Source organism: Copadichromis virginalis, linkage group LG14 (assembly GCF_057382275.1).
Source record: "Copadichromis virginalis isolate Kocher_CV1m ecotype Utaka linkage group LG14, C_Virginalis_male_GT1.1, whole genome shotgun sequence".
NCBI lineage: Eukaryota > Metazoa > Chordata > Actinopteri > Cichliformes > Cichlidae > Copadichromis > Copadichromis virginalis.
The window spans coordinates 72,431-81,938 of NC_140631.1; the positions used below are offsets into that span (position 1 = coordinate 72,431).

The 9,508-nt window shown below is 42.1% G+C and overlaps 1 pseudogene; it reads left to right on the top strand.

Annotated features, from left to right (window-relative positions):
- Nucleotides 1-1,494: 1,494 nt before the first annotated feature.
- Nucleotides 1,495-8,039, top strand: LOC146693124 (uncharacterized; annotated as a pseudogene).
- Nucleotides 8,040-9,508: the final 1,469 nt, after the last annotated feature.

The following is a 9,508-nucleotide window of genomic DNA, read 5'->3' on the forward strand; positions in this document are numbered from 1 at the left end:
GGTGAAAAAAGATGAAGGAGAGAGGGAAGAAGTGTTAGGAGAGAAGGGGAGAGGAGAGGTGAAAATTAAGATGGAACAGAGGTGGAGGGAGACGAGGTGACGTCAGCAGTAGAAAAAATAGAAAAAGTAGAAAAAGCAGGAGTGTCCCTCCTCCAGAAGAAGCGGAAACGTTTTTTCTTCTTTTCCATGAGCTTTTCCACGACCACTTTTTTCTCTAGGATGAGGGTTCTCAACTGATCGGTTGTTTCTTCAACTTCCTTCTCAAGTTTCTGGCATCTTTGCTCCATTTCTTTTAATAGATTGCACTTGTCTGTATTTTGCTGTTGTTTTTCCTTGTGCATCTTTTCTAACTGCTCATTTCTTCTTGTGATTTCTTGAAGCTTACGCTGCAGGTCTTCATTTATTTTCTCTTGTTGCTGCTTTTGTGCAAGCATTTCAGCGTTTTCACACTTCAAGTTGTCTGAGTCCTGGAGAATACGTTTTTTTTCTTCTTCCTGTTGCTCTTTCTCTTGAAGAAGCTCTTTTTTTTTGCACTCTGTTTCATCCAGCCTGACTTTCAGCACTTCGTATTTTTTCTTTATGCCTTTGAGTTGGTCCTGCATTTGTGTGACCCCTTCCTTTTTCTGTCCGAGGATTTGTGCAGTTTGTTCCATAGCTTCATCAAGCGTTCCTTGGAGCGCCTGATTCTTTTGCTCCATGTTTTGGAGATCCCTTTGCATCTCCCCAATAGTAGCATTCGCGCGTTGAAGCTGGGCAGACGTTTCTTTTAATTCAGCACTCTTTGTCTTGTTTTCCTTCATCAGGAACAAAATCTTCTGTCGTGCTTCACCAAACTTTCCTTCCCAGGCCTCACTAATAATTTTTGTGTAAGGCTGGCGTTGCTGTTGTTTTTCCAGCTCTTGATTTCGTGCTTCCAATTGTCTGCACTTCTCCTCCAGTTGAAGCTTCTCTTCTTCAATTTGTTTAATTTTTGCATGTAGGTCGGAGTTTTCCTGTAATGTCCTTTGGACTGATGAGGCACCAATGGATCGTGTCATATCAGGCTTCCCTCTTGAAGTGAGTGGCCGGCCAGACCTCGAAGGAGAGGCAGCAAGATTGTTTATTCTTTGTTGGCATTTTCGTGGATACATTTTTAATCCTGTGCACAGTGACTCTGAAGAGGTTTACAAATACTTTCAAATATAGCTCTGGTCGAACGTTTGAAGGCTGCGAACAAACTGACTAAAACTTGCTGCTCCTGACCCCTATTTATAGAAAAGGCTCAAAGGCATGTGCTTGTGACATCATCACATGTCCTTGTGACATCATCACATGTCCTTGTGACATCATCACTCTTCATGAATCAGATTGTCACATGACATTTTAGAATGCGCCCCCTGCCGCCATCACAGTAGGCCAGACAAAGGATACAGCTTCAGCTATGGTGGTACGTGTGTAGTCGGTTGCAATGTTAGATCTCACGATCGTGAAGGCAAGAAACTGGATTAATCTTTTAATCGTTTTCCATCCTGGCGGCAACGTGAGGGATCCCATGTATCCGATATCACCAAACAAAGACGCCAGGCATGGATTGCAGCGGTGAGACGAGCGGATATCGAGTTCCGTGCAATCCCCAGCTTTTTGTTGGTTTGCTCGCGGCATTTTCTCTCCGGTGAGTTCTAAAGTAATTCATATCACTATCCGATTGTTCAGTCTGACGTCACTAGCCGTGTCTGGGCCTAAACTCTGCTGCAGGTCCATATATCAAATGATCACTGTGGCATTACTGAGAGTTAAAACACTGTCTTAAGTCTTTCATCTTTAATAAAATTATCAGCGTTCTGCTCTACCAGGTGTAACAACTGAGTTAAACATCCAGGCATCCATGACAATGGAATTTATGACATATGAGTTAGAAGTTAGCAGCAAGTTAGCTCGCTAGCTTCTATCTAAATACAATATAGCATGTCCTGACTGCGGGGTTTTGGAAACAAATTAAAACGTACAGCTTTCTTATCACTTCCAACATAAATGAAGACAGAAAACTAAACAGCAGTGACAGTGGCTGCAAATTTTACCAGGGTTTTAGTCAAATGCCCCCCTGTGATTTTACCTGCACCCTGCGATTTGATTTTTAGTTATTTTAACAGCAAACTGAAGAAAAGCCTTGACTCCGTTGCTCCACTCACCACCAAAAAGATTAACGTAAAACATGCATCACCCTGGAGAAACGAAGAAGTCAAAAAACTCAAAAGAAATTGCAGGGCAGCAGAAAGGAGATGGAGGAAAAATAAAAATAATATCAACCATCAAATATTTTCCGAGCAATTTAAAATGTACAATAATACATTAAGGAAGTCAAGAAATTCATACTTCGCCAAAATAATCAGTATTAACAAAAATAATCCCAAGGTCCTCTTTTCCACCATAGATCATTTATTTAACCCTGATTTTAACAGCTCCCAAAGAACCCCCACAGACTCGCTCTGTGAGCAGTTTGCAGACCACTTCAGGGGAAAGATCAGCGCCATCAGATCTGATATTTTATCTAATCGCGATATGATTGTAAACACATCTGAGGGCTCGATTGTACCTGAGGAGACACTGGACAGCTTTGTCCTGGTTAATGCTGAGAACTTTCAGAAGGTTTTCTCCACAGTGAGACCCACCACATGTCTTTTAGATCCAATCCCCTCTTCACTCTTTAAAACACTTTATGGATTTTTTGAGGCTGAGCTTTTATACATGATGAATTGCTCTCTTCAGTTGGGTGTCTTCCCTGCTGCCTTTAAAACGGCGGTGGTGAGGCCCCTTCTGAAGAAGAGCAATTTGGATTGTAATGATTTTAATAACTACAGACCTGTATCCAACTTACCATTTTTAAGTAAAGTCTTAGAAAAACTTGTTTTTACTCAGATTACTGATTTTCTCAATGATAGACAGATCCTGGAGATATTCCAGTCTGGATTTAGGGTGAACCACAGCACAGAGACGGCTCTCCTAAAGGTTTTAAATGATCTTAGATGTAACTGGGACGCCCAAAAGCTCTCAGTCCTGGTGCTGCTGGATCTAAGCGCAGCCTTTGATACAGTAGACCACGCTATTCTTTTAAACAGACTAAAACACATGGTGGGCCTCTCTGGTGCTGTACACAACTGGTTCACTTCCTATCTCTCTGACAGATCTTTTATGGTGAGTATGGATACATGCTCCTCTAAGATCCATAAAATGACATGTGGTGTGCCTCAAGGGTCGGTTCTAGGCCCTGTACTTTTTAATTTGTATATGTTGCCTCTCGGCAGTGTCATCAGGAGGCATGGAGTGAACTTCCACAGTTACGCTGATGACACGCAGCTGTACATCTCCGTGTCTCCTGATGACACCAGACCAATGGATGCCCTTTTTAACTGTATCTTGGATATAAGATCTTGGATGGCAGAAAACTTTTTACAGCTTAACCAGGACAAAACTGAAGTTTTAATTGTCGGTCCTGAAGCTCAGAGAGAGAAACTCTTGTCTAAATTAGAGGCATTTTCACTATGTCCTTCGCTACAAGTGAAAAACCTGGGTGTTATTTTTGACTCTGAGCTTGGTTTTATCCCACATGTTAAACATGTAACCAAAATTGGATTTTATCATCTAAAAAATATAGCCAGAGTCCGCCCTATTCTCTCTCGGGCCAACACGGAGATGCTGATGCATGCTTTTATTGCCAGTCGCATTGATTACTGTAATGCCCTGCTCTCTGGTCTTCCTAAGAAGAATATTTCAACTTTACAACTCTTGCAAAACTCGGCAGCTCGTGTGCTGACGAAGACCAGAGGGCGGGCCCACATTACACCGGTTTTAGAATCGCTGCATTGGCTCCCCGTGTGTTTCAGGATCGATTTTAAAGTTCTTTTATTGGTTTTTAAATGTCTTAATGGTCTTGGGCCTTCTTATCTCTCAGATCTGCTTTTACCATACGAACCCTCGCGGACCCTGAGGTCCTCTGGTACTGGCCTTTTGATTGTCCCTAAAGTCAGGACACATACTCACGGAGAGGCAGCTTTTCAGTGGTATGGTCCTCGTCTGTGGAACAGCCTGCCGGAGGAGCTCAGGGCCGCAGAGAACGTACATGTTTTTAAGAACAGGCTCAAGACCCACCTTTTTAATTTAGCTTTTACTTAGCGTTTATTTATTTTTTATGCTTATTTATTCTATCCTGTTATTCTATTATTAATTTAGGATTTACCTAATATTTTTTGATTTTATTCTTATTCATTTTTTAATCTTCTTACTCTATTTATATTTATATTTATATTGTATCCTGTTCTTATTTATTTTATCATTTTACCCTGTATATATCGTATTGCGTCATATCTCCAGTGTTTCCTCGGAGGGCGCTCTCTGCACCGGGGCTGTTATTGACCGTGGCTGCTGGTCTCTGGGGTCCTCTCAGCCTGGTTGGGGGGCTCCTTGGCCTCCCTCCGGCTGTGTGCCCAGCCCGGAGGCTGCGGTCTGTGACCGGCTCCCGGTGCAGACGGCTCTCTGTTATAATGTTTCCTCACTTGGCTCATGCGAGCCCAGCCCAATTTTTACTCTTTAAGTGTGCGCGTGTGTGTATGTGTGTGTGTGGGTGGGGGTGGGGGGATATATGTGTATTGAGAGTGTGGGGAGTGAGTTGGAGGGTGGGGTGGGCTGCTTTTAACTATGTAAAGCACTTTGTGCTACATTTTTTCTGTATGAAAAGTGCTTTATAAATAAAGCTTGATTGATTGATTTGTAGGGTTACTGAAGTTGGGCTAGCTGGTATATAATGATGTGCTACGTGACCGCTAGTAACACAGCTATGTTAGCACAATATAAACACGCTAACTTTTTTTCCACTCGATAAAAGTTAACGTGAGTGTTCTCGGTGGTCAGGAACAAATGTAATCGCATGGCAGGATGCTGTAAAAGGACCAAACCAAAAGGCTTTTAGTGGGGTTTTTTTCAATGCGCTGCGGTCATAGATAATGAGATAAAACATGCTAATGTGTGATGCTGCAGAACCACGTCATGTCGACTGAGTAGCTTTTGATTTGGCATTATTGCAGGCAAACCAGCATATGAAATGGATGTAACAAATCCAGACTGGGCACCAACACTGCACATGGGGCACGACGACAAACCTGTGTCAGACTCGGACCGGCACGCAAGGCGTATGCAACGGAAGCGAAAAAGAGCACCCATTGCAGGTAAACACCCCCCTCTGAAAACATACTAAATTGCTCTTATGGTACACTAATCCGCACATAACTTAAAGATGAATCACACACCTGTCATTGGAATATTGGTGTACATTAACCTTAAGTCTATGCACTATTTTTTATCTTACAGGCTTGATGATCGATGAAGGTCTGACAGAAGAACAACAACCATGTCATGGAGGCAGTGGACAGCAGTTGTGTTGGACAAGTGGAGGTTGACGTACCAGCTGCAAATGTGGACAGTGGTGATGGGAGTGACAGCGTCACGGAAGCTGAAGGGCAGACGAAGGACTGTGTGTGCAGTCAACAGGGCAGAGCAGAAATAAACCGGCTGTTGGAGGAGAACAGACTGCTTCGAGCACAGTTGCAAAAGACAGAGCTGAATGAAACTTTCTTAAAGGACGATACCGAAAAAGTAAGATATTACACTGGACTATATTGTTATGCAGTCTTAATGTCCCTCTTCAACACTGTCAAAGATTTCCTGCCAATACCGAAGAAACTGACAGGTTTCCAAATGCTCTTACTCACACTAATGCGTCTGAGACTTGATCTTCCAGTCCAGCATCTTTGTCATCTATTCCATGTGTCGCACAAAACACTGTCTTCTGTCTTCACCGATACCATTGATGTTTTGTATGCCCACTTAGGAGCACTGGTGCACTGGCCTGAGAGGCACTGTCTGCAGGCGACAATGCCTCCACAGTTTACTGAAACTTTTGGAAAACGAGTAGCAATCATTGTTGACTGTTTTGAGATTCGAACAGAAAGACCATCTAATTTAAAGGCACGCGCACAAACATACTCTCATTACAAGGGTACACAGACCATAAAATACCTCATCGGGATTACACCCCATGGAGCTATTTCTTTCATTTCCAGGGGATGGGGGGTCGTGCATAGAGCAGGGCGATATGGCCAAAAATATTTATCACGATATATATTTGAAAATTTGCGATAACGATATAACCGACGATATAATTGATGCGAGACAAAATACAACTCCACAACATTACTAGCGCAAAAAGACAACCTTCCATTTATTTTCACCTAAACAAGAAGCTGGTTTTTATGTACATTAAAGCTTTATAAAAATGTAACAGTGCAAATGCAAATTCCTTGCTGAAAGTTTAACCAAAAGGCATTTCCAGTAGAAATGGGCTGACATATCCTGAGCATAACCATGTATAATATCCACTGAAGTTAAAAAGAGGTGCTTTGCAACATTAAACTGCAGTGTGCAGTACGCATTTTTCGGACCATAAGGTGCACGGGATTATAAGGCACATTAAGCGAAACAAAGCAGTCAGATAAATCAAACTTTATTAAACTCATTCTTCTTGCTTCCTCCACTTCTGTACCATTGATTCATTAATGTTGAATTCTCTGGCAGCTGCTCTATTCCCATGTTGTTGCAGTATATTAATGACTAACCTGGTATTGTGGATAGATTATCTCAGTTGTTCTCCTGACTGAAGTTTGGTCCGTTTACAGCATCCTGCCATGCGATTGCATTTGTCTCTAACCATGAAGAACCTTCACGTTAACTTTTATAAGTGGAAAAGTGTTAGTGTTCGTCCTCCAGCTTCACTGTTTATGTTATGCTAACATAGCTGTGTCGCTAGCGATCACGTAGCACATCATTATATACCAGCTAGCCCAACTTCAGTAACCCTACAAACGTCACTGCTGTTTAGTTTCCTGTCTTCATTTATGTTGGAAGTGATAGCAGAGCTGTACGTTTGATTTTTTTCAGAAATCTCTCAGTCAGAACATGCTAAATCATGCTTAGGTAACTAGCGAAACTAGCGAGCTAACTTCCGCTAGCTTCCTGCTAACTTCTAACTCCATTAAATGTAATAACTTTTTGTTTTCATGGAAGTTAAACTTTATAGTTACACCTGGTAAAGCAGCAATGCTGATCGTTTTACTAAAGATGAAAGAATTTAGACAGTTTTTAACTCTCAGTGATGCTGCAGTGTTGTTTGACCTGAAGCATACGGAGTTTAGGACCCAGATTACTCCCAGATTTAAGAGCATCTTAGTCCGACAAATACGACAATAACGACGACCGCTTGCATGTTCTGCAAAAAAATGTGCTTTGTCGTGTATCTGACAGACAAACACCAAACCAGTTCCACATCACGGAAGTTGCACCATTTTTACAAACCAATTCTGGTTCATCTGTTTCACTCAACAATCGGCCATGTGCGTATGAAAACAAAGGCACTGCGCATGCGCGTTTTACTCCCATTCTATCGCGATATTTCATTTTCCTATCGTTGCCTAACATTATACCGGTATTACCGTGAATGGTATAATATGGCCCAGCCCTAGTCGTGCATCAGATAAACACATCATAGAGAGATGTGGCATTCTTCAAAAGCTGTTACCAGGGGACGTAGTATTGGCTGACAGAGGCTTTGACATCAGAGATGCTGTAGGAATGATGTGTGCGGAGGTCAAGATTCCAGCTTTCACAAAAGGCTACTGTCAACTTGATGCAAGGGACGTTGAACAAACGAGAGCAATTGCCCACCTGAGAATTCATGTTGAGCGAGTAATAGGTAGTTTGCGCAACAAGTTCAAAATGTTACACACAGTCTGATTACTCTTATCATGTGAGGCTGAAGACACAACACTTCTTGATAAGATCGTTAAGGTTTGCTGTGTTTTTGTTAATATGTGCCCCAGTGTTGTTGTCAAACCAGGGCCAAATGACACTTGCTCCTGTTGAGTATTCTTAAAGCTGTTCTTTTGGATGTACTGTACATTGTAAATAGTTGTACTTTGTGTGAAGTTGTTTTAATAAAACAAAAAAGAATAGTATATTTGTTTGTTTTTCTTTATTATAGATCTATTCACATGTACACAGCAATCACATAAAAATGAAATGCAAACTATTTACATCGCACCACACAGCTGTCATCAATCTTTAACCACAACATGAAACATTACAGGCTATTTAGAGCAGCACGTTGTTTCGAGAAGTATTTCCCAACAAGTTCAGGAAGGCACATTTTACGAAAGAAGTCTTGTGCTTTCTTTAAGCGCGGTTTCCAGAAATCCACAGCAGGGAAGACGCGAGTCACAGCAAGGTCTCTCTGTGTCCACACAACGAGGCCACAGTGGCTGGCGCCCGTAACAAAGACTCAGCGTCTCTGTTGTGTAAACACGCCAGTGATTGGGGTAATGTGGGTGACTGTGTAGTGTAGTTGGTGTAATAGTTTTCGACTCCACACAGTCACTGCTTTGCTGTGCTTCTGCAGCGTATCCAGTAATGGTGACAAATCCTCCAGCGTTGCAATAGGAAGCTGCTCTTAAGCGCAGAAAGAATTGTTTCCAGGGATTTCTATTTGTATCCAGCTTGGCGTGCAGGATCCTTTGTGTAATCTATGCTTACATATGTATTTTACACACAGACAATGTGAAAAATACAACACATTGCTATGGATTGATGCTGAAAGTGCTAATTGCACTAAAAAATTTAGCTGAAAAAAATAACACCAACTAAATAGATAAGCATGTCTGTTAACAAAAACCCCCAAACGCTTTACCCAACTGGGGTTTTTCAACTACCTCACTGACAGAATGAGCCCAGGTATTGCCAGTGCCACTGATGGAAATGAGCCACAGCAGCTCTTCAGCACCTACAAATGAGACCTGCCCACACCAACAAGCAAGAAGGGAGACCAGGTGGCGAGCATCGCCACACTTTCCAATCCAATAAACTACCATTGCAGTTAGTAGTAAGTGGTTGATTAGTGCAGCAACAACAAAAACACACTGAATGTCATTTTAAAATACACAAAATGTTTTATTTTACATTCTATCGAAGTTCCTGCTGGAAAGTGCTGTACTGTACAAGATGCTTCCCTCACCGCAAACTCAGGTTTACTGCTGGATAAATTTTATTTCCACATTAGTCAACTCAACAACCAAGACAGAGCACAATAGAGACAATAAGGGGGTGGCTGTAGCTCAGGCGGTAGAGCAGGTCATCTGCTGATCGGAAGATTGGTGGTTCGATTCCTGGCTTCCCCCAGTCTGCATGCCAAATATCCTTGGGCAAGATATTAACCCCAAATTGCTCTCCGATGCATCCATCGGAGTATGAATGTGTGTGAATGTTACTTAGAAAGCACCTAGAACAATGTGCTTGTGCGAATGGGTGTGAATGGGTGAATGCACAAGTTGTGTAAAGCGCTTTGAGTGCTCAGAAGAGTAGAAAAGCGCTATATAAGAACCAGTCCATTTACCAATATGTGCACTGGTCTAATGATGTTTATGGCTCCCAA